This window comes from Myxocyprinus asiaticus, chromosome 28, assembly GCF_019703515.2.
Source record: "Myxocyprinus asiaticus isolate MX2 ecotype Aquarium Trade chromosome 28, UBuf_Myxa_2, whole genome shotgun sequence".
Classification (NCBI taxonomy): Eukaryota; Metazoa; Chordata; class Actinopteri; order Cypriniformes; family Catostomidae; genus Myxocyprinus; species Myxocyprinus asiaticus.
In genome coordinates, this window is record NC_059371.1 from 11,797,096 (window position 1) to 11,822,792 (window position 25,697).

Consider the following 25,697-nt stretch of genomic DNA (forward strand, 5'->3'; position numbering starts at 1 on the left):
GGCGCATAGTGCGCAGAGGTCGCCAACTTTCTGCAGAGTCAATCGCTACAGACCTCCAAAGTTCATGTGGCCTTCAGATTAGCTCAAGAACAGTGCGTAGAGAGCTTCATGGAATGGGTTTCCATGGCCGAGCAGCTGCATCCAAGCCATACATCACCAAGTGCAATGCAAAGCGTCGGATGCAGTGGTGTAAAGCACGCCGCCACTGGACTCTAGAGCAGTGGAGACGCGTTCTCTGGAGTGACGAATCACGCTTCTCCATCTGGCAATCTGATGGATGAGTCTGGGTTTGGCAGTTGCCAGGAGAACGGTACTTGTCTGACTGCATTGTGCCAACTGTGAAGTTTGGTGGAGGGGGGATTATGGTGTGGGGTTGTTTTTCAGGAGCTGGGCTTGGCCCCTTAGTTCCAGTGAAGGGAAATCTGAATGCTTCAGCATACCAAGAGATTTTGGACAATTCCATGCTCCCAACTTTGTGGGAACAGTTTGGGGATGGCCCCTTCCTGTTCCAACATGACTGCGCACCAGTGCACAAAGCAAGGTCCATAAAGACATGGATGAGCATGTTTGGTGTGGAAGAACTTGACTGGCCTGCACAGAGTCCTGACCTCAACACGATAGAGCACCTTTGGGATGAATTAGAGCGAAGACTGTGAGCCAGGCCTTCTCGATCAACATCAGTGTCTGACCTCACAAATGCGCTTCTGGAAGAAAGGTCAAAAATTCCCATAAACACACTCCTAAACCTTGTGGAAAGCCTTCCCAGAAGAGTTGAAGCTGTTATAGCTGCAAAGGGTGGGCCGACGTCATATTAAAACCTATGGATTAAGAATGGGATGCCACTTAAGTTCATATGCGTCTAAAGGCAGATGAGCGAATACTTTTGGCAATATAGTGTATGTTTCAAAAATACAATTCATTTCTTTAGAAGTCATTTACTTGCTGAGTGCACCTTTAAAATACCCTTTCTCTTGTGTTCTTAAAAGAACTAATGCTGCTGTTCACACATATAAATAATGTCATAATTTGACCTTTTATCAACTTCTCTGTTATTATCCTTTGTGGAATCATGTCAATCTAAAAACAAACGCATGAAGAGCACAAGTGAATGTGAAGTACATTTAGGTCAAGCCATTTCATTCCTCCCCTACTGTTAGAGGCACAACACGAACTTATTTTAAAAGCACGTTTATGCCACAGGAAGACTATTGTTGTGCCGGGGGTGAAACATGTTGTCGGCAGCGTAACGATGGCGAGCTCCACTGCGAAACAGCCCGTGAAAACCGCGAGTAAAGCCCCGTCCGGAGGTACCGGCTGGGCAGCAGGCGCCGGACAGACTATGCCGCTCTCGTCTCCGCACGTGGGGGGTTTGAATAAGAATAAGAAGCCGTTTCTGGGCATGCCCGTGCTGCTGGGTTATGTGCCAGGTCTGGGCAGAGGGTAAGAGACCAGCAGCGACAATCATCATTACAGTGTTCAAAATCATCACATTATATAACAACACTTTGAATTTAATGGGGAATATTATTCATCCTGCCTTGGTCAACTGCTTGATTTCCATCCTGATTTTTTTATATTTTATTTTGACTGGCGTGTTGTTCTAATGTGCTGAGTTGTTGTGGGTTGTACGTTTAGTTGTGTTGTTGTGTGTTGTGTTGTTATCTGTTTTTCTTTCCAGGGTCCCACGTGGATTGAAAATAGAAAACATGCATTTAAAAAAAAAAAATGTAAAAAAAAAATTATGTTTTCCAAGCCTGAATCCTTTTTTTTTTTTTTTTTTTTCAATCGAAATTGTTCATACATCTGTCTAAATGATTTATTAACAAAACATAATCCCATTAACAAAATGGAAAATCATGGGTAAAAAGGGGTGGGAAATCTGTTTGATGACTCCTGTGCTATCACGTGTTTTGTGTTGTTGTCTTATAAAGTGTTATATTGCTTGAGTTGTAATATACTGTCTACTGCAGTGCCACTGGTTTCACCACACAATCTGATATGAGTCCGCCCGAGATGCCAACGATCCGGTGGACGACCGTCATGCGCCCCCCGGCAAGAGGACAGTGGGTGATCAGATGAAGAATAACCAGGAAGAGGATGACGAGGATCTGAACGACACTGACTATGATGAGGTACACCTGCACTTTATATTGATCTGTCCTGTAGCGGGTGCCTGATGAATGCACAATTCGATTTATATTTCATAAACAGTACTATAGATTAGTGAAACTTCATGTATAGCAAGGAAAAATAAGCTCTTCAGCTGGGCATTCCTGTTTGATCTTGTTGATCACTTGATGCAGAAGATAAAAAGCAAAGTTATTATGGTTTAAATCTGTTTCCTGTAGTTCAACAGCTATGCTGGTGGTTTGTTCTCCAAATATAACGGCCCAAAATTCAGCTAAAGTTCTCGGATCTCAAGGTTTGTTAATTTGTCAGTTGATCTGCACAGCTGAATTATAAGTTGTTTATTAAAACAGGCCCATACCTGCGTAAATAATCAATTTTAGCCATTCGATTATCTTTAAAGGAATGGTTCACCCAAAAATGAAAATTCTCTCCTCATTTACTCACCCTCATTCCATCCCAGATGTGTTTAACTTTCTTTCTTCTGCTGAACTCAAATGAAGATTTTTAGAAGAATATTTCAGCTCTGTTGGTCCATACAATGCAAGTGAATGGTGACCAAAATTTTTAAGCTCCAAAAATCACATAAGTCAGCATAAAAGTAATCCATACTTCAGCGGTTAAACCCATGTCTTCAGAAGTGATAAGGCCCTAAATCTCCTTTTGTGTTCCACAGAAGAATGTCATGTGTGCTTCAAACTACATGAGTGAGTAAATGATGAAAGAATTTTCGTTTTTGTGGTGAACTCCCCCTTTAAATAGATTTTACCTGTGACCCTTATGCTCTTGACATCTGGGCTATTTCGACTGCATTCGGTGACATCATTATTTGTGTTTACAGTGATATTAAGAAGGCCTGTCTCCTCTTGAAGTCGTTTAGAGAAACAAATCCCCACCATCCCCCCGCCTGGATCGCGTCTGCGCGTCTGGCGGAGGTGACTGGGAAACTGCAGGTGGCCAGAAACCTCATCATGAAAGGCACTGAGGTGTGTCCCAAGGTGAGACACTCAAACACTAAACATCAGTTTTGCATTTTTAAAGGGGTCATATCATGAAAAACGAGATTCCCCTCGCTCTTTTGACATTAAGCGCTTGCAGTGTAGACCGCTACAAGTTTTGTTTCAATGTGCCTGCAGTGTAGACACTGTAAGCTGCTCATATGGGTCATTCATACATTTTCTTGTATGTGATGGGTTCCTGTAACAACTGGTTGTGGGTTCGATTCCCATGGAATACAAAAAACATAATGTAGGACCTACTGTACTGTTGGGCCTCAAGTATTCAGATAAAAGACAAAGGCAGGCCTTACACAGTTGTAAAACCTAACTCAGCCCCCACACACCAAGTCGTAAATCTTACTGATAAAAATTGTGCCAAAATCAAACAAAGGGAGTCCAAAACAGACTACAAATCCCATGAAGCCTTGCTCACTAAAGGATCAAACTCTCAACTCCTATTGGATGAGGCACACAATAGAACGTCCCTCAAACGTGACATCATCAGGAGTTGAAATACCTCTGAAATGCTTCCGGGATTTGCTTCCAGCAACTTTGTTCACCTAGTATAGACACAGCTCATCGCTGCTCTCAGGTGCAACCTCGTGGCACAAGGAAGTAACGTCCGACTTGAAACTGTGGCCATACAATCTCCATCTCGCTGGACGAGTTGAGATTACTCTGTGTTCAACCGAACACTCTAACGGATCCGAAGGAGACCACTGAGCAATCCGCAGTTTCATCCGTTTGCCTGCAGAAGTGAAGAGATTAAAGATTTCTCTTCTATCTTCAATCAAGTCGACATTTCTGAGTTCTCTGCCAGCCCGCCGAGAATCAACAGCCATGCCCGCCAGCAGAGCGAGGAAACGGCCTCCCGTCAACACCCGAGCCTCAAGGAACCGGGTCGGAATTAAAGGACAGATGAACACACATTCTGTCCTCATGCGATTCAAGTAAGAGGTTTACGTCTGGGCAGAGATAGAATATTATAGTGTGTTATTCTTGTGTTTCAAGGTTTTTGCTTGTACAGTTTACGGACCGCCATGTCCGCTCATTATTAATACTCAGGGTATTAATTATCACGAATTTGTTTTGCTGTATTGTGGTCCAACCAAATTGGACTGTTGTGCACTTTCGCCATCGTGGGTGAGACAGGTAAACTGAGTTCATCCATTAAAGAGTCAAATAACGCGGGACTGTTTACGAGCCGTCCACCGCGTCTCTGAGCGATGAACTAACAGCTGCTTTCTCTCCCACGATCGCGAAATCGGCTTTAGGGCTCTCTCTCGTACTAACCACACACACAAACACGCACGCACGCGACCCCTCACAAACATTCTGGCACACATTTTTGGCTCGTAGATAGCTTAGTGCTAAAGCCCAGCTTTGTCCCTAAGCTATTGTACAAGCGGATACACGCGGTAACTGGTAGACGCCATTGACTGGTTTCTCTCCGCCCCCATTCGCGGTCATATTCCCTGGCCGGAAGTCTCGCATGACATACTCTCCACGAGAGTCACGTCCGCCATTTTGTGCGCGTCCCTCCTTACACACACACACACACACACTGTCACACACACCTTATGTGTTATAGGATTATTTTGATTTCCATATCTAATCATATCACTGTTTAGTTTGTAGTTGTAAGTCGGAAGTTTATTGACTGCATTGTATTAATTATTAATTGATATTACTGCATAAATAAACTTTGTTTATATTACAAAGAGAAGTGTTTTGGTTTGTTTTGCATACGCCTGTGTCATGCTGACGGGATGTCAGTGCTCGGATTCAAACCTTCATTCATTGTTTTTTTTTCTTCCCGAAAATCGATATTCTTTGGATGTCAATTTTCCTAAGAAAACAATCTAATATTGAGACTGTTTTACTATCTGGTTATTAGTCCCTGATTCCAGGGTGGTGCCCCGTCAATGTTAATCCTTATTAATATTCTATTGATTTTTGATAATTGATAATTATCTTTGATGATTGTTGAATTTGAATGATCAATAAGCTAGTGTTAATTTTAATTAATGTTTCATCGATGTTAACAATTAACGATTATCTTTGATAATTGTTGATTTAAAGGATTTAAAAAAAGCTAACATTGATACTCATCAATGTTCTATTGATTTTAATAATTAAAAATTATCTTTGATAATTAATAATTATTGCTAATAACCAAACCCGCTCCTAAACATAGCGCACTACATTTACTGGAGCCCCATATGAGGTTTTAATGAGTTAGATTCAATTAATTAATTTAAATATTAATTAATAACTAAAGAAATAATTAATAATTATTTCTGATAGTAACACTGATCTAAACAACCAATAAAGCCCTACAGTACCTTGAATGCCATTTTAGAGAAAAGCATCTGCCAAGTGCATAAATGTAATGATCTCTCTATCATGTGCACATTTAAAGGGATAGTTCACGCAAAAATGAAAATTTACTCACCCTCATGCCATCTCAGATGTGTATGACTTTCTTCTGCAGAACACAGATAAAAATTTTTAGAAGAATATTTCAGCTCAGTAGGTCCTTATAAAGTGAATGGTCACCAGAATTTTGAAGTGCCAAAAAGCACATAAAGGCAGCATAAGACTCCGGTGGTTTAATCTATGTCTTCTGAAGCGATCCAGTTGGTTTTGGGTGAGAACAAACCAAAATGTAACTCCTTTTTCACTGTACATCTTGCCATCGCAGTCTCTAGGCATGATCATGATTTCAAGCTCGATTACACTTCCTAGTGCTTGATGCATACGCAGAGCACTAGATGATGCTAGGAAGTGTAATCTTGCATGAAATTAAGATTGCCAAGGAGACTGCTGATTTCAAGATTAATAGTAAAAAAGGAGTGATATTTTTTTGTCTGTTGTCACCACAAATTGATTATATCGCTTCTGAAGATGTGGATTTAAACTGTCGTATGGATTACTTTTATGTTGCCTTTGTGTGCTTTTTGGAGCTTCAACATTTTGATTACCATTCACTTGTATTGTGAGGACCTACAGAGCTGAGATATTCTTCTAAAAGTCATACACATCTGGGATGGCATGAGGGTGAGTAAATAATAAGAGCATTAAAAAAAATGTTTGGTGAACTATTCCTTTAAAGCTGAAGTATGTAATTTCTGCACCACTTGGCTTCACCAAGTCAGGAATAATCAGCGATTTCAAACAAATACCAGAAAAATCACCCCGTCTTCCATTGGTTGTACAAACAAATAGTCCTGTCCCAAACTCACACTAGAGGTCTGCACGGGACTGGTTTTTCCGTCCTGCACCCGAATGCTCCCACTGAATTTTACTCCATGTTCACCCGCTCTCTGCCCTCAGTGATTTTCTTCCCAACCGCTCCCGTACCCACAAACCAACAGTTGTTTTCAACATAGAGCAAAAGCCATACAAATAGACAACAAGTGTACACAAAGAACGTTTTATTTTTCCGTTATGGCTATTATCAGATGATGTGTGAAAATGAGGCCAATTTGACTTGCCTGAAGTGGGTTTCTTAACACTAAATCGACCTTTTCTATTCCAGAGTTTAACTAATCCTACAGTGTGTGCTTTGCTCTGCAATTCTTCTAAATTGCTGTTGACTTCCTGTCTGCTCTAAATATTGGATAATTTTATGCACATGCTGTGTTAGGTTGGACAGGCCATTCAAACAAACAGAGGAAGGTTTTGACGGCGCCACACTCAGTCACAGTGTTACACTTGTTGTTGAAATTGGACCTACAAATGGCTTACTGACTCTGCATATTAAGGTAGAATACGAAATTTAACATCAAATAAATTACACACTTCAGCTTTAATTGTAAAGTTTATAGAGTGTGGGAAATGGTCTTTAAAAATTACAGCACATTTTAATACAAGAAACCTTGATTACCATTATACTGTAGGTTAATTATAGAAGTTCAGAAAATGTCCCATTTTTAAGTGAAATCTGTATGTGTCCACTAGGTGTCAGTGTGTGGATGACTTAAAAGGCATTAAATCAGACTCAGAATCAGAATCAGCTTTATTGCCAAGTATGCTTATACATACAAGGAATTTGTCTTGGTGACAGAAGCATCCAGTGCACAAACAATACAGCAACAAGACAGAGATCATAATAAAAAAAATAGAATAAAAATAAAAAGTGAATAGAAAATATAAGTATATATAGAAATTCACAAAATGACAATATTATATGACAATACAATATGACAAAATATATACATACATACATGCATACATACATACATACGTATGTACAAATACAAGTCTGTTATGTAAAGCGCAAGGGAATGTAATGGCAGAAGAGGTAGGATATGTTGGATGAATTTAAATAGACTAAGCTGTGTATTGCACATTAATTATTGCTCAAAGGGGCAGTTTTAACTGTTCATGAGATGGATAGCCTGAGGGAAAAAAACTGTTCCTGTGCCTGACGGTTCTGGTGCTCAGAGCTCTGAAGCATCAGCCAAAGGCAACAGTTCAAAAAGGTAATGGGCAAGGTGAGTGGGGTCCAGAGTGATTTTTCCAGCACTTTTCCTCAATCTGGTAGTGTATTGTTCTTGAAGGTAGGGCAGGGGGCAACCAATAATCCTCTCAGCAGTCTGAACTCTCCTTTGTAGTCTTCTGATGTCCGATTTCGTAGCTGAACCAAACCAGACAGTTATTGAAGTGCAGAGGACAGACTCAATGACCGTTGAGTAGAACTGTATCAGCAGAACTGTAAACAGACTCTATAGGAGCTTTGCCAGTGTTGACAGGTTGCCATAGTGACAGCTTGCGGCCAGCAAAATCCTCCTTTTTCCCAAAATACTAAATCTGGTGTAGCAACAACAACAACTGCATCAAAATGTCAGGGTGAATGAATTACGCCAGGTTTATGTTAGCTGTAGGATTCAGTTTGTCTTCTAGTGCTGACTTTGGACACAGAGACAGTATGGGAAATGAAAACACGCTCTCACAAAGCGGAAACAGAGTCAGGCCCTTTGCTCTCAGTGTGTGCGCATAAGTTCATTAAGTATTGGAAAATTCCTGCCGGCTCATTAATCAAAGTTAACCGTTAGCAGAGCTTCACATCAGCAGCAGATGAGTGGAACAACATTAGGGTGATTAAATAATGACCGTTTAAGTTTGATGTCTTATTGCCAATGGTGACTAGGTTTTTAATGGCTGTAAATCTGTATTTATTCTTGAGTTTGCAACCAGTTCAGCAATCACAGTTTGGACTGTCTGAGTTATCTGTACAGAGTGTTTATGTGTCTGTTTATTTATATAGAGTGATTATAATGTGTGTGTTATCTTTATAAATTGAGGTTATGCATGGATAATCTCTGATGTGTGTTATCTTTTCAGAGTGAGGATGTCTGGTTAGAAGCTGCCCGTCTGCAGCCCGGAGACACAGCGAAGGCAGTGGTTGCCCAGGTGGTACGAAACCTCCCTCAGTCTGTGCACATCTACATCACAGCCGCTGAACTAGAGAGCGACATCAGGGCCAAGAAACGAGTGCTCAGGAAAGGTGAGCTTTCTCTTCCTCCATTTTTCTTCAGCTCTCTGTTTCCACCGCCACTTCTTTTTTTCTGTCTGGATACCTGAATGACAGAGACAGATGAATTGTTAGTTATGTTGGAAAGCTCAGCTCAGTCTCATGTTGTTAAAACTTCCTGAATCTGCCCCTTGAAAAAAGCACATCTGAAAACAGGCTGGCGGTTCCACTTGATCAATGACTCTGCCATGATTAAATTGTTAATTCTGTTATGTAATGCGAGAATGGACTTGATTTTTGGGGGACATTTATTAACCTTCAAGAGGCAAGTATATCTAACTGTATAAAAAATGTCAGCCATTTACATAGAATACTGCAACTGAATCAGTTAGTTGAAAACAATTCAGAATATGAACAATATTACTTATAAAGTAAAATAAAATAAACACCAATTACAACCCCAATTCCTAAAATATTGGAAGAGTATGTAAAATGATTTGTCAATTCTATTTAACCTGTCCTATATGGAAAGCACTACAACACATAATTTAATGTTTAACCCTGTGAATTTCATTGTTTTTTGTTTTGTTTTTTGGAAATATAAACTCGTTTCAAATCAGATGATTGCGACACGCTCCTAAAAGTTGGGACAGTTGAGTGTTTACAATGGTGTAACATCACCATTTCTTATAACACTTAATAAGCATTTGGGCACTGAAGACACAAGTTTGTTAAGGTTAGAAAGCAGAATTTTCCATCATTCTTCCATTATGCAGGTCCTCACTGGCACAATTGTACAGGGCCTTTGTTGCTGTTTTGTGCACTCTATAACAGGGACTAAAAACAATTCAAAGAACGAAAACCGAAAACGAACAAAATTTTTAGTAGAACGTAACTGGAACAAAAGTGATTTTCAATTGTTCTGGAGTGAAAACATTATTTTTAAATGCTGGAAACTGTTTATAACTGGTTAATTTTGTTCCGATAATTTTTTTATGAAACTAAAGACCAAAAGGATTTATCATAGTATATTTTTGGAAGTACACCACTTAATGTTGCCTGAAAAAGTGAAACATGAGCTTTGATCCTGAAGGAAACTGCTGCATCACACATTTCTTTTCAGTTTTAGTCCCTGCTCTATAATACAGGGCTCCAGATTAAAAAATGACTTGGGAGCCATTGGCTCCTAAACTGAAACATTAAGGAGTCAAATGGCTGTTTATAGTTTCCAAATCACTGAATTGCTTGATTTTAGATTGCTGTTCAGAAACAAGATAGAAAGCAGAAGGAAGACAGCTGATAACACATTCATCGGAGGTTTAATAAACATAAGTTTGAATTCCCTTTTGTCTCATAAATGTTCACACCCCTTTCATAATTTATACAAATATAAGACATAAAAGATTACTGCTCTTCAGAATCTACATTACAGATATTTACAGAAAGTATAGTATGCATATAGTAGTGTGTTGTCTTCTTTATGTACAAAGTATGCATATGAATATGAAATAGTTCATAATGACAGATGTAGAGGTGGTAGCAGCAACAGTTTGACTGCCATTATGTACATTGTGCAAGGTAAAGTGCAGTTGTGCAGTAATGTTGACCTTCAACAGGCTGATGTTATAGAGGTGATGTTGTAGATGTATAATAATGATATATAATAATATGATAATGCAGAGTGTAATATTGCTTCAAGTGTGTGGTGTTGAATAGTGAAACTAGTCCTCGGTGTTGTCCTTGATTCTGGACACGGGTGGCCTGGGGAAAGAAGCTCCTTCTCATTCTCTCTGTTTTGGCCATTTGGGAGCAGAAGCGTTTCCCTGACCACAACAAAGAGAAGAGTCTATTATTAGGATATATATATATACAGGTGCATCTCAATAAATTAGAATGTCATGCAAATGTTCATTTATTTCAGTAATTCAACTCAAATTGTGAAACTCGTGTATTAAATAAATTCAATGCACACAGACTGAAGTAGTTTAAGTCTTTGGTTCTTTTAATTGTGATGATTTTGGCTCACATTTAACAAAAACCCACCAATTCACTATCTCAAAAAATTAGAATACATCATAAGACCAATAAAAAAAAACATTTTTAGTGAATTGTTGGCCTTCTGGAAAGTATGTTCATTTACTGTATATGTACTCAATACTTGGTAGGGGCTCCTTTTGCTTTAATTATTGCCTCAATTCGGCGTGGCATGGAGGTGATCAGTTTGTGGCACTGCTGAGGTGGTATGGAAGCCCAGGTTTCTTTGACAGTGGCCTTCAGCTCATCTGCATTTTTTGGTCTCTTGTTTCTCATTTTCCTCTTGACAATACCCCATAGATTCTCTATGGGGTTCAGGTCTGGTGAGTTTGCTGGCCAGTCAAGCACACCAACACCACTGGTGTCATTTAACCAACTTTTGGTGCTTTTGGCAGTGTGGGCAGGTGCCAAATCCTGCTGGAAAATGAAATCAGCATCTTTAAAAAGCTGGTCAGCAGAAGGAAGCATGAAGTGCTCCAAAATTTCTTGGTAAATGGGTGCAGTGACTTTGGTTTTCAAAAAACACAATGGACCAACACCAGCAGATGACATTGCATCCCAAATCATCACAGACTGTGGAAACTTAACACTGGACTTCAAGCAACTTGGGCTATGAGCTTCTCCACCCTTCCTCCAGACTCTAGGACCTTGGTTTCCAAATGAAATACAAAACTTGCTCTCATCTGAAAAGAGGACTTTGGACCACTGGGCAACAGTCCAGTTCTTCTTCTCCTTAGCCCAGGTAAGACGCCTCTGACATTGTCTGTGGTTCAGGAGTGGCTTAACAAGAGGAATACGACAACTGTAGCCAAATTCCTTGACACGTCTGTGTGTGGTGGCTCTTGATGTCTTGATCCCAGCCTCAGTCCATTCCTTGTGAAGTTCACCCAATTCTTGAATCGATTTTGCAATCCTCATAAGGCTGCGGTTCTCTCGGTTGGTTGTGCATCTTTTTCTTCCACACTTTTTCCTTCCACTCAACTTTCTGTTAACATGCTTGGATACAGCACTCTGTGAACAGCCAGCTTCTTTGGCAATGAATGTTTGTGGCTTACCCTCCTTGTGAAGGGTGTCAATGATTGTCTTCTGGACAACTGTCAGATCAGCAGTCTTCCCCATGATTGTGTAGCCTAGTGAACCAAACTGAGAGACCATTTTGAAGGCTCAGGAAACCTTTGCAGGTGTTTTGAGTTGATTAGCTGATTGGCATGTCACCATATTCTAATTTTTTGTGAATTGGTGGGTTTTTGTTAAATGTGAGCCAAAATCATCACAATTAAAAGAACCAAAGACTTAAACTACTTGAGTCTGTGTGCATTGAATTTATTTAATACATGAGTTTCACAATTTGAGTTGAATTACTGAAATAAATGAACTTTTCCACGACATTCTAATTTATTGAGATGCACCTGTATATATAATATATATATTAGAAGGTTTCATATTTATGATTTTTTTTTTTTTTTTTTTTTTTTGCTATTGCTCTGCTAAATATTGTCATTGCTGTAATACGTGATGCTGGTTGTTGTGTTGTAGTGTGTGGAGCTCTGGAGTGTGCACGTGCCATTTATGCTCACGCGCTCCAGGTCTTCCTCAGCAAGAATAGCGTGTGGCTCAGGGCTGCTTACTTTGAGAAAAACCTTGGCACAAGGTGAGACACTATTACAACACTCGCTACCTCTCCCTTAATGTTAGCATCTCCCTCTCACTAGTTAAACAATTTAAATTCATAGTCATTGATTTTGTCCTTTTGTTGTGCCTGGATTGGGCTGTATCTGATGTATTGTATTACATCTCATTCATTTAGTATATACCACATTTTTTACTTGCTTATTCTCGGGAATGAGGAAGTGTATTTGAATTGCTAATACCAATGGCTAATACCAATTCCCTCTCTCTCAGAGAGTCTTTAGAGGCTGTTACTGTGGGCTGTTGCTCACTGTCCTAAGGCTGAGGTTTGTGGCTGATGGGTGCTAAATGGCTGGCAGGAGATGTTCCTGGAGCCAGAAGTATCCTGGCCCTTTCAAACCACGCTCAAAAATGTGCAACAGGGAGACCAGAGGCTCCACTGTTTAAATGCAGGGTTCCTGCAGTGGGTCCTTAAAAAGTCTTAAATTCAGTTTTCTAAAATGTAAGGTCATAAATTCTTAAATATCTTAAATGGTGTAACAAAAGTCTTAATTATCATTTAAAGTTTAAATAATTGAAATTTAGGGGCCGAAAGACAGGAGTCGTGAAATGGCCTAATGGGATTATTAAACTGCCAAAAGCTGTGAGTTAATTATATAAATACATAGTCTGCGTGTGCTGTACATTTCAAAGTGAACACATTCTCCAAGAGAGCTGCACATTCTCCAAGCACACAGGTGCTTGTAAAACAGTGTTTTCAGGGGTCTCAGAGTGGTCAATCAGTGACTACTAGACATTTCAGTAAAGAATCTGATACATGATTTGATTTGATATTGTGTAGGTTTTTTTTTGTTGTTGTTGTTGTTTTTTTGGTATGGACTTAGAGTATTAATTTTTATTTGTTCACTTCTTAAAAAGTCTTAAATTTGATTTTAAAAAATGTGCTGCAACCCTGGACTGGACGTTAATGAAGGGTGTGCCACAGTATACTGAACACACTGCTTGTGTGTGGAAATAGCTCCTCGCTTAAATTATGAAAGAATTTTATTTTTGGATAACCTATTCTTTTAATAGTCATTTATTTGATGGATAGTTCATTTAGTATATTTCTGTCAGTTCTGCAGCAGGGTTTATCCTGGGTCAAACAGGTCTTCGGTGGAGGCTTACGTATTCAGTCATCCAAATGCTATCCACTTTTTATCCAAAAGTTAGTTTATTACATAATTGCAATTAATTAGAGGTTGATCGATAGTGGATTTTGCAGATACCAATAACTAAGATGGTGGAAAAGGTCAATAACCGATAAATCAGCCGATAGTTTAAAAAAAAAATTATAATGTAAAAACAAATCTTAGTCTTTTCATACTTTGACGGGCACAGGTATAGAGGCTACAAGAGTCCAAAATAAATAAAATCCCAGATGCTGTTTATTGTTCAACCAGAATCTCAATAATAACTAGTCAAATTTAAGATTTGGTGTGTAACGGACTTTTAACTGTATACAATCCAAACACGCTCTTTTTTTTAAAATGACTGAGACTTTTCTATGTATACTTACCTACATTAAGTATTAACCAAATTAAGGTTTTTCACCAGATGAGGTTTAATGAGGAATAATGTTTATTATTATTCAGAAGAAATTAAGTTTATAGACTTTAATTCAGAACTCTTTTGTAATCAAAATAAATAATAAGGATAAAAATATAGATGAATATTGTCAATGAGAGATTTAAATACAGCAAATCCCCACGTGATTTGTTTTTATTTCACCTGTAGAGACTGCTGTTATTCTGTAGAAGCAAGCCATTTTAACTGTAGAATCCTCCAGTGTCGGCCACAGAAGAACACAGAGGAATAAACAAACAAACAAAAAAAAAAACGTCTGCAACGGCATAGATTTTTGCAGATATCCGATAGTACCAAAAAGCAACTATCGGCACGATTAATCTGTAAAACCGGTATATCAGTCTACTTCTGTTGAATATGTAACATAGTTACTTAATTGCATTTCATGATTACATTAGATATGAGTAATTGTAGTTGGGGTGATGTGTAATTTGAAAAAACATTATTTTGGCTGTTTATTACGTCGGGTCTGTCTAGCAGTTTGAGAGGTTTGACTTCCTTCATAGCACTTTAAACTAGAAAATTCAAATGGGTTACATCAGTTTTGTGGTCTGCGCTGTGATATGTAGGGTAGCCGGTTGATGCCCATGTGCTCCATAGATACAGTAGGATAGAGCAGAGGCAATCACTTCCACGACTAGTTCTGTGATGGCTCATACTCACGTGAAAACCAGGCTTCAGTCGCACTGCGCAAATGTGCATACAGATGAGAAACATACTTGACACGTATAAAACGCAGAACAGGAGATGAATATTACTAAATTTGCTTCATTTTTAATGCAGGAAAAACCCTTGATATCCCCCCACAGTCATAATCGAAATCACAAGTGTGGTAAATGTGAAAAAAGTGTGCAGATTTTATGTGAGCATAGTCGTGCTGCTCTACATCCATTCCAGCCTGATCTCACGTAAAGAAATCGGTATACGTTGATTGAATTTTAAAACACTGCCCCCAGAGGCTAAAGAGGTAAGTGTTTTAGAGCATATAAACAAGTGTGACATCCATTTATATCCAGGAGAGGTCGCCAGAAGCCAGTTGTAAAAAGAAATGTTTTCAGCTGTACAGGTTATAAAACAGTGAAGAGAAATGCTTATTTTATTTAATCTACCCCCCAACCAAAACCCAAATCTAACCCTAACCGTGAGTAGAGACAAAATGCAATTTTAGGGATAAAAATACAACTTCCTTATCACGCTCGTGATTGTTCATACAAACATGATTACCTCCTCGTTTGAATGGGGATCGAACTGTGGTCTCCCGTGCAACTGACGCAACGCACTACCAGTCGCGACATGAGGGAAAGTTGAGGAGCCATTGCAAATATGTCCAGTGGGAGATAGGGCATGTCAATGAGTCGGCATGCTGTTGCCGATCCTAGGATCCTAGGGTACCGGAACTTTCGGAAACAGCATGCCGACTTGCTGTGTGATCACGTTGTCCATTCACAGATCTAACAAGAATTAAATGCAAAACATCAACTCAAAATGCCAAAAAAGATCCTGAAGCTTGACTGCATATCAATGCCTATCGTGTAGTGAAAACTGCATACACAAGCATTTTTCGAAAACAAGTAGTTTCGCTTTTAAAGTGTATAAACGTTAGCTTGGATGATGGCCAGAAAAAACTCACCCAACCTTAATCAACCTCTGTCCCCTTTTGTCTTTCTCTCTCTCTCTCTTTTAGGCTAATCCCAACAGAGAGGAAATCTGTCTGGCTGCCAACGGAGAAAGAGTATGAGAGGGCACGCAGACTAACTGCCAGGGTGAGTGGCCCAGGGTTCAGACCACCCCCTTCTTCCACGCCAGGGTTCCCAAAGATCCTTAAAGTCTTAAAATGTTTTCTAAAATTTAAGGACATAAAAAGTCTTAAATGTCTTATATGGTGTAACAAAAGTCTTTATTTTAATATGCAGAGGTCTTAAAGTTGTGGGACGAAAAGACCGGAATCGCGATTTAGCCTAATGTGATTTATTAAACTTCAAAAGCCTGTAATTTAATTAAAGGTGCTGTAAGCGATTTTTCTTTTTTTTTTTTTTTAATGGAAAAGTATGCAAAAAATGTTCCTACTCCCTTAAAGATATTAATGAAATAAATGTCCTGAGATATCTCAGCGGTCTCTATGACAGCTGTAGAATTTGTAAACAGCAAACAAAATTTTCTGCGGACCGCTGACAGTGATGCTTTTCACCTGTCAATCATTTGCTTGTTCTCTAGTGTTGTATTCGAACTGGATCATTGATGCTATGATTCATAATCTTTGTCAGTTGAGGGCGATATTGAGCCACTGTTGAATTTGACAGCCACAGGCGCAAACAATGCTGCTCTTTTACTCGGTTTTAGTCTCAAAATTATCTTTGGAGGGTGGGTTTTGGAAAGAGGCAGGGGCGGATTATGACTAGTGAGGGCCCTGGGGCCAATTTTCTTTTAGGGCCACACCAGACCAATTACCTTTAAGATTGAATTATCTTTTAAAGTTGAGATCCACACAATCCATTTTCATTGATTTAAGTATCTTTTTATACTCTTTCTGTTATTTACAATCAGATTCATTCTAATTACACATAGGGTAGATGTGGTTAAAAAAAAAAAAAAACCTCAACTAAAACAGGTTTGCTGAGCAGGTGCTGTTCCTAAAGAGACAGTATACCATTTTAGTGCTTTTTATACATATCAATGTAAACTCAATGTAAATACTGCAAATTATGAATACAAAAACAAGTATGTAACAAAGTGTGTGATAAATGTGTAAACGTGCATCTATTTAAAGGGACAATAATACATTATGAAATATTTTAACTTCATCAAACACTTTAAATATTGAAGAATTAAACAACTAGGTTTCTACAGCATCTATGGATGGTTTGGTGAGACCCATGTAGAGCCTTGCTCCACAAACCTTTGACACCCACTGAGGTAAATCATGCAGGACACAATGGACATCCAAGGCAGTTTTTTCATTGTACAAGTTAAATGTTAGATGTGTAATTCTATTTTCATATTTAGGTTCCAGTCTTATGAATATTTTTTTGTTGTAAATCTGTAGCTGACATGACATTTTATACAGTGGCATCATTATGATACCATAAGCAATTTTCTGACATCATATTATTGCTAGAATGAAGAATTTGTAAATTTTTAAAAAGCTAAAATGTTATTAAAATGATCTCCGATCATGTATCTGTAGAGGGTTGCAATGCAGTGTACACACTGAAAAATTTTGATTGTAAATCTAACAGCGCCAACTAATTTAAAAATACCTGTCATAACCACTATAATCTGATTATACCGTTGTGTGTATCAAAATAAAAAAAACTACTAATCAAATTCTTTCAAATATTCACACTGCTTTATTGCTTATGTTTAAAGGCTATTTTATGGAACTGTATATTACTAACTTTCACTTTTTTAAGCTACATCCAACAAACTTTGCAAAGAGTTCAGGCAGTTCTGGCTCGCGCTGCTATATCTGTTCTTACTCATCTGAATTATGGGGTGTGTTCTATTCAGAAGTGATCATCCCTATACCCTATTCCCTTCAAAGACCCAAAGGTGTGGGGCTCAAAATAAAGTGGTCATTTTATTTGATTGGAGATTCTGTTTGGAATGACCCTACAGCTTGGCTAACATTTTTATTACTCCCAACCAAGTGCCCTGCAAAGGCATAATTTTTGCTTTCAAAGTGGCCACAAATCCCCAAGACTACATTACACTGACAGAATGTTCAAATGAGCTGAGTTTCTTTTGGAATGCTCATGCTATTTTTCAGACTATTAGTGAGTTTGGCCATGAAACTTCCTCTCCTTGCTCTATAGAAATGTATGACATTACAATTCAGTAAGTTTTTGTATAGCGCTTTTCACAACAAACATCTTTTCAAAGCAGCTTTACAGGAAAACATGCATTAACAAAAAAAAAATGAAACTGTAATATCTATTAGAGTGATCATTGTGTAGTTTGACATTGTGTAGTAAATTATTAAATAATAATTGTATTTAGAACCCCTGTGAGCAAGCTGAAGGCGGCTGTGTCAAGGAACAAAAACTCCATAAGATGTTGGTTAATGGAGAAAAATAACCTTGGAAGAAACCAGGCTCACTGTGGGGGCCAGTTCCTCTCTGGCTAAACAGCATGAATATAATGCCAATATTAGTTGTTTGTGTGCAGTACAAGTCATGGTTTGTAAACTAAGTAAGTGTTAAGGTTCAGTGTTTAAAAAAAAAAGTTTTTATGAACTTTAAGATTAATGACTAATGTCTTTGAAGTCCATCCTGGATTAACTGCAGAAGTTCACGTAGATGTATTGTCCAGTGTTAGTTGGCTGATGGCTTTTGTTGGTAATTAATTGATAATCTATGTATTCCATTTCAAGAGTGTAGTCCATCAATAGACAAAGGTGATGCAGGCATAGATCAATGGGGTGCTTCGCAGTTCAACCGGCAATTCATTTCGGTGAGGTTCAGTGGGGTCCATCCTAAATCCAAGGTTCAGGCAGTGGCATATGAAGTATCTGATGTCTTACAGTTGGAGTTTGCATCAGTTCATCTTCTGAAGTGAAAAGACTGAAGTGATGTCTGGCTAGCACCGGCTGTAGTTTGTTGTCATCACTCAGCAACACGTAGCAGTGGTGGCAGACACCAAGCAGGAACGGAGCTGGATCTGGCCGGCTCTGGTAACCTCGGGATATGAATCCCGAGGTTGAGACATGGAAACAAATAGAATAATTTTAGCGTAGATGCCATTCAATTTTATGCCGAATTATGACAGTTACAACCAGAAACATCTATGATAGATGTTTCTGGTTCCAGCAGACTTAACTAAAGCAGCCTAATTGTGAGTTGAAGGATAAATTAGGTGTGTGCCTGGCTAAATAGATGTGTCTTTAGCCTAGACTTAAACTGAGTGAGAGTGTCCTGAACAGTGTTAGGGAGACTATTCCATAGTTTAGGAGCCAAATATGAAAAGGGTCTTTTGTGGATTTTGATATTCATGGAATTATTAACAAGCCAGAATTTTGCGATCGTAATGATTGTGATGGAATATAGCATGTCAGATGGTTACTTAAGTACTGCGGAGCTAGGCCATTCAAAGCTTTGTATGTAGTTAACAGAATTTAAATTAATACGAAATTTAACAGGTAGCCAATGTAACGATGATAAAATGGGGCTAATATGATCATATTTCTTGGTTCTAGTCAACACTCTGGAAGCTGCATTTTGAACCAATTGAAGTTTATTTACTGAACTTGCTGGACATCCTCCCAGTAAGGCATTACATTAATCTAGTCCTGAGGTCATGAACGAATGAATTTGTTTTTCGGCATCAGCAACAGAGAGCATGTGTCATGGCAGTATTTCTGAGGTGGAAGAATGCTGTTCTACAAACATTGGAATTTTGATTTTTAAAGGACAGATTGGTATCAAATATAACACCTAAGTTCTTCGCTGTTGAAGATGATGTAACAGTACATCCATCGAGAGTCAAATTATATTTTAGGGGCTTATTTTTAGAGGTTTTTGGTCCAATAAATAGTACCTTTGTTTTGTCGGAATTGAGTAGAAGTAAATTTCTGGCAATCCAACCTTTGATTTTCATTGATATGCTAATTTGGAGAATTGTGAATTTTCGTTGGGTTTAGAAGAAATATAAATTTGGGTATCGTCGGCATAACAGTGGAAACTTATTCCATGATTCCTGATAATATCACCCAGGGGAAGCATATACAAGGAGAAAAGCAAAGGCCCTAAAACTGATCCCTGTGGCACTCCATACTTAACTTTTGTTTGATTTGACAATTCCTTGTTTACACATCCAAAGTGGTAGCAGTCTGATAAATAGGACCTAAACCATGCTAATGCAAGTCCACAAATGCCAACATAATTCTCCAGCCTATTCAAGAGAATGTTGTGATCTATCATGTCGAAGGCAGCACTAAGATCTAAAAGCACTAGAAGAGAAATGCTGCCACGATCAGATGATAAGAGTAAATCATTAGTAACTCTGATAAGTGCCATTTTAAAGTTTCTTGGGACATGTCCTAAGGATAGCGAGGAGTTAATAATATTAAGAAGAGGTTCTGAGATTACAGGGGATACTTCTTTTAAGAGCTTGGTTGGTATTGGATCTAACATGCATGTTGTGGCTTTTGATTTTTTTTATACGTTTTGTTAGCTCTTCATGACCTGTGACAGCGAAGGATTGAAGTTGCACGTGAGGAAAGTTATGAGACACTGTTTTCTGAGGTACTGTGACAGATGATTGCATAATTCCAATTTTATTTCTGATTATTTCAATTTTATCAGTAAAGAAATTCATGAAGTCATTACTATTGTGCTGTGATGGAACATCTGGTTCAGTCGATGCTTTATTCCTTACCAATTTAGCCACAGTACTGCATAAACACCTAGGATTGTTGTGGTTATTTTCTATGAGTTTGCTAAACTACCACATCAAATACAATATTATGTTTTTTAATAAAATCAATTATTATCAGGTTTTTTATACACCAAACCCTATATTGACATTTTCTGTCTCAGGATATTATAGTAAAATAGCTTGTAATATAAAACCATGAGATCTTTATAATGACAGTGCAAGCTGCATGTGTAAAATAACTAGCTGTTCACACTTTTAATATAGGCCTATCTTATAACATTATTATTATTATTTTTATTGTGGTGGGCATGGATGTAAAGTAATGATGATTAAAAGATATACAGTGCATCCGGAAAGTATTCACAGCGCTTCACTTTTTCCACATTTTGTTATGTTACAGCCCTATTCCAAAATGGATTAAATTCATTATTTTCCTCAAAATTCTACAAACAATACCCCATAATGACAACTTGAAAGAAGTTTGTTTGAAATCTTTGCAAATGTATTAAAAATAAATAACGAAAAAAAATCACATGCATATAAGTATTCACAGCCTTTGCCATGACACTCAAAATTTAGCTCAGCAGTTTCCACTGATCATCCTTGAGATGTTTCTACAACTTGATTGGAGTCCACCTGTGGTAAATTCAGTTGATTGGACATGATTTGGAAAGGCACACACCTGTCTATATAAGGTCCCACAGTTAACAGTGCATGTCAGAGCACAAACCAAGTCATGAAGTCCAAGGAATTGTCTGTAGACCTCCGAGACAGGATTGTATTGAAGCACAGATCTGGGGAAGGGTACAGAAAAATTTCTGCAGCATTGAAGGTCCCAATGAGCACAGTGGCCTCCATCATCCGTAAATGGAAAGAAGTTTGGAACCACTAGGACTCTTCCTAAAGCTGGCCGCCTGGCCAAACTGAGCGATCGGGAGAGAAGGGCCTTAGTCAGGGAGGTGACCAAGAACCTGATGGTCACTCTGACAGAGCTCCAGCGTTTCTCTGTGGAGAGAGGAGAAACTTCCAGAAGAACAACCATCTCTGCAGCACTCCACCAATCAGGCCTGTATGGTAGAGTGGCCAAACGGAAGCCACTTCTTAGTAAAAGGTACATGACAGCCCGCCTGGAGTTTGCCAAAAGGCACCTGAAGGACTCTCAGACCATGAATGGCAAGCGTCATGCCTGGAGGAAACCAGGCACCGCTCATCACCTGGCCAATACCATCCCTACAGTGAAGCATGGCGGTGGCAGCATCATGCTGTGGGGACGTTTTTCAGCGGCAGGAACTGGGAGACTAGTCAGGATCGAAGGAAAGATGAATGCAGCAATGTACAGAGACATCCTTGATGAAAACCTGCGCCAGAGCACTCTGGACCTCAGACAGGGGCGAAGGTTTATCTTCCAACAGGACAATGACCCTAAGCACACAGCCAAGATAACAAAGGAGTGGCTCCGGGACAACTCTGTGAATGTCCTTGAGTGGCCCAGCCAGAGCCCAGACTTGAACCCGATTGAACATCTCTGGAGAGATCTGAAAATGGCTGTGCCTGATGGAGCTTGAGAGGTCCTGCAAAGAAAAATGGGAGAAACTGCCCAAAAATAGGTGTGCCAAGCTTGTAGCATCATACTCAAAAAGACTTGAGGCTGTAATTGGTGCCAAAGGTGCTTCAACAAAGTATTGAGCAAAGGCTGTGAATACTTATGTACATGTGATTTTTTTTGTTTTGTTTTTTATTTTTAATACATTTGCAAAGATTTCAAACAAACTTCTTTCACGTTGTCATTATGGGGTATTGTTTATAGAATTTTGAGGAAAATAATGAATTTAATCCATTTTGGAATAAGGCTGTAACATAACAAAATGTGGAAAAAGTGAAGCGCTGTGAATACTTTCCAGATGCACTGAACCTCAAAACCCTGTTGTATCACATTTTAAACACACATTTTCAACACGATTTTTCTAATAAATAATGTACATAAAAGTTAGCACACGTTGCTTTGTTTCAGTAAATGCTCAATTTGAAATATCAGTAGCAATATAAGCGTTACTGTTACTTTTACTCTATCAAAATCAGAAAAGAATTCACATCAAAACGATAAGTGCATCACAACACAAAGGCAGAAATTTTGGAAATGATATTACAAAGTATCATTCAAGAGCACGGGAACTTTCACCAGTAGGCAGTAGACATCTAGTGCATTGCATACAACAGGTTTTTTAGCCAAGTTTTGATTATGTTGATGATATACAGTAGAGGCTTTAGAAAGTTATGTATCAAATATGTTAAGAGTGCTGTTAAGGAGTGGCTCAAAATATTTTAATTAGAAACAGGGAGGTAAAGCGGCCCTATAAGATGTCTGGGCGCCCTCACAGTCACAGGGCCCTATTGAAGGGGCCTTGTCTAGGCTTTGGGGCCTACATATTTAAGCTTATATAAACTTTTTTTTTTTTTTTAAGTTGATGGGCTGCGAGACCTTGCAGCCCAGGGCCCCTGGTAGTCACTGGCCCTGTTGGCCCAGTCTGTAATTCACCTATGGAATGAGAGAGCTTGGCTAATTCAATGGCTCAGTCACGTGAAAGCTTCAGAACGCTAAAGTCGCTTACAGCACCTTTAAATAAATACATAGTCTGCATGTGTTGCATGCTTCGAAGTTACAACGCAAAACTTTTGCATATTCTCCAAGCACGCGGGGGCTCATGATTCTGTGTTTCTAATGATTTCAGAGTGGTTCACAATCAGTGTGTACTGCACATTTATGAAGGAACAGACATTATAAAGGAATATTCTGGGTTCAATACAAGTTAAGCTCAATCAACACCATTTGTGGAATAATTTTGATTATCACAAAAATCAATTTTGACTAGTCCCTCCTTTTCTTTAAAAAAAAAAAGGTAATTAACATAATGCCACAAATGCTGTTGATTGAGCTTAACTTGTATTGAACCCGGAATATTCCTTTAAAATGAGAGTCCCTGTGTATTTTGGGCTTGTTTATAGTTAAAAGTCCTTAGTCCCTAGTCTGGTTATTATTGGGATTTTTCTTTGCACAGTAAACTGAATCTGGGATTTTATTCAATTTGAACTCTTGTAGCCTCTTTCTGGGCTGCCCCGTCACAGGAAGGAAAGACTAAGGACATGTTTTAACACATTTAATGTTTCAATTTTAAACACTTATCAGCTGATTAATACGTTATCTCCATCCTTCAAACACCTGTATCAGCAAGAAATCAGTCGACCTCCAATTGATATGTATTGACATATTGGTACATAAACCAATTTTAATAGGATATATATGATGAAATCTTTCATGTACTCTCTTTTAGTGAAAAACGTTAAGTGGAAAACATGTCTTGAGTATTTTAAACTCGCAGATAACCTGTGTACTCTGATAAGTAGTGTTTAGGCTTTGTTGAATGTGCTCCAGACTGTTCAAGTAAAAGAGTCTGTAATACATGATTTATTTTGAGAATTTGTGGGTTTGTTCAGGTATCGACATAGGGTATTTTCAGGTCTTGAAAAGGGTCTTAAAGTCTTAAATTTGAGTTTTAAATAAGTCCAGCAACCCTGCATGCAACATTGGTGGAACTGCTGCTGTATCATGTTGGGGACACCCCTCTGCCGGGAACATGTTGTTCCAAACCTGTATGACTTTCTTTTTCATGGAACACAAAAAAAGAAATGCTTGGCAGAATGTTAGTCTCAGTCACTGTTTACTTTCGTTGTGTGAAAAAAAAAAAAAAGGATGCAATGAAAGTGAATGTTGGCTGAGGCTAACATTCTGCATTACATCGCCCTTGATGTTTAACGGAAGAAATAAAGTAATACAGGTTTGAAACGACAAGAGGGTGTGTAAATGATATCAGAATTTTCATCAGTTAAATAAACTCTCCATTTAAGTTTATTCAAATGAACCACCACAAAAGTGTCCAATCTTTTTTTTCAAACAAGCAAAATCTGGTTTAAATTGTGAACGTTTCATTGATTTGAGGTTATTGATCTTGCACTATGTTGTTTGTACAAGATGTTTTATTTGAATAAGAGAATGTTGTTTGAAAGGATGGCCTGGGATCATGTTTTGAGGTGGATGGTAACCACCTGATAACAGCTGTTCATTTTCTTTACCCTCTAAAGGAGCGTGAGATCTTTGTGTAAATGGAGCAGGGGATGAAAGATGTTAGAATGGCTCCCTGTCTGGGCTTGTTTAATTCTTGGCTCCAGTAAAAGGTGTCAGCATCTAAACAAATATCGAAGGATCAGATGTACCTCAAGCACTTGGCAGGATTCCTCATAAGTGATAATGTTTTAGAAAAAAATAACACAATATATTATGTTTTAAAAACTGGATATGTGAGGTTCTAACAGGAAAATAATCACAGAAATCTCCCTGGCTGTTGCTGTGCACTACGTGGGTACCTCACTTTTAAGGGTTTTACATACCGTTTTCTTTTTTCCATTAATAGTCAACTTCAATGCATCACCTGCACAGCCAGTCAAAAGTTTGGAGGTACTTGACCGAAATGTTTCACATAATCTTGAAAACCTTTCTAAAAAATCTAAAGGCTTATGCTTAAATGCTGGAAATTAGGATTGTAGACAAATATACACTCAGTGATCACTTTATTAGGTACACCTGTACAGTGTAGACCTGCTTATTCATGCAGTTATCTAATCAGCCAATAATGAGGCAGCAGTGCAATGCATAAAATCAGGCAGATACATGTCAGCAGATTAAGTTCATGTTCACATCAACCATCAGAATGGGGGAGGGGAATTTTATCTCGCTGAGGCTGCAGTGGGCCTACCATCTGTGTACCTCAGCAGAAATCGAGATTCATCAGACCAGGCTGTTTTTTCCCAGTCTTTAACTGTCCAATTTTGGTGAGCCTGTGCCCACTGCAGCCTCAGTTTTCTGTTCTTGGCTAACAGATGTGGAACCCGATGTGGTCTTCTGCTGTTGTAGCCCAACCGCCTCAAGGTTCGATGTGTTGTGCATTATGATATGCTATTCTGCTTATTGTCCCGACTGGAAGAGAAAGTTGGTCAGCTCACATGTGCTCGAGCCATTCTGGAGAAAGCATGTCTCAAGAATCCACAAACCCCTAAGGTGGGGTGAGAAACCTCTACAAATGCCAAATATATATAAAAGTTGATATTGATGCTAGACACTACTCAACTTTTAAAATCTGTGTAGATTATACTACTGGGTATCACACCCTTACAGTCTGTTAATGGCAACAGAAAAAAATGGGCATCACACACCAAATGACTGAGGATCACACACTACCCGACTGTCAAGTTGATATGAACACAACTAACTCATGTGGAAACTAAGGATGTGCACGGATAGTCATCATTCGGTTAACTGTTCGACGCTCTTCTCGAATACCAAAATCACTATGCTGTTATTCTACACATGCAATAGAGGT

General features: G+C 38.7%; 1 pseudogene; it reads left to right on the forward strand.

The window, feature by feature from the left end:
• The first annotated feature begins 2,002 nt into the window (after positions 1–2,002).
• Positions 2,003–25,697, forward strand: part of LOC127419371 (pre-mRNA-processing factor 6-like) — a 30,212-nt pseudogene continuing 6,517 nt past the window's right edge.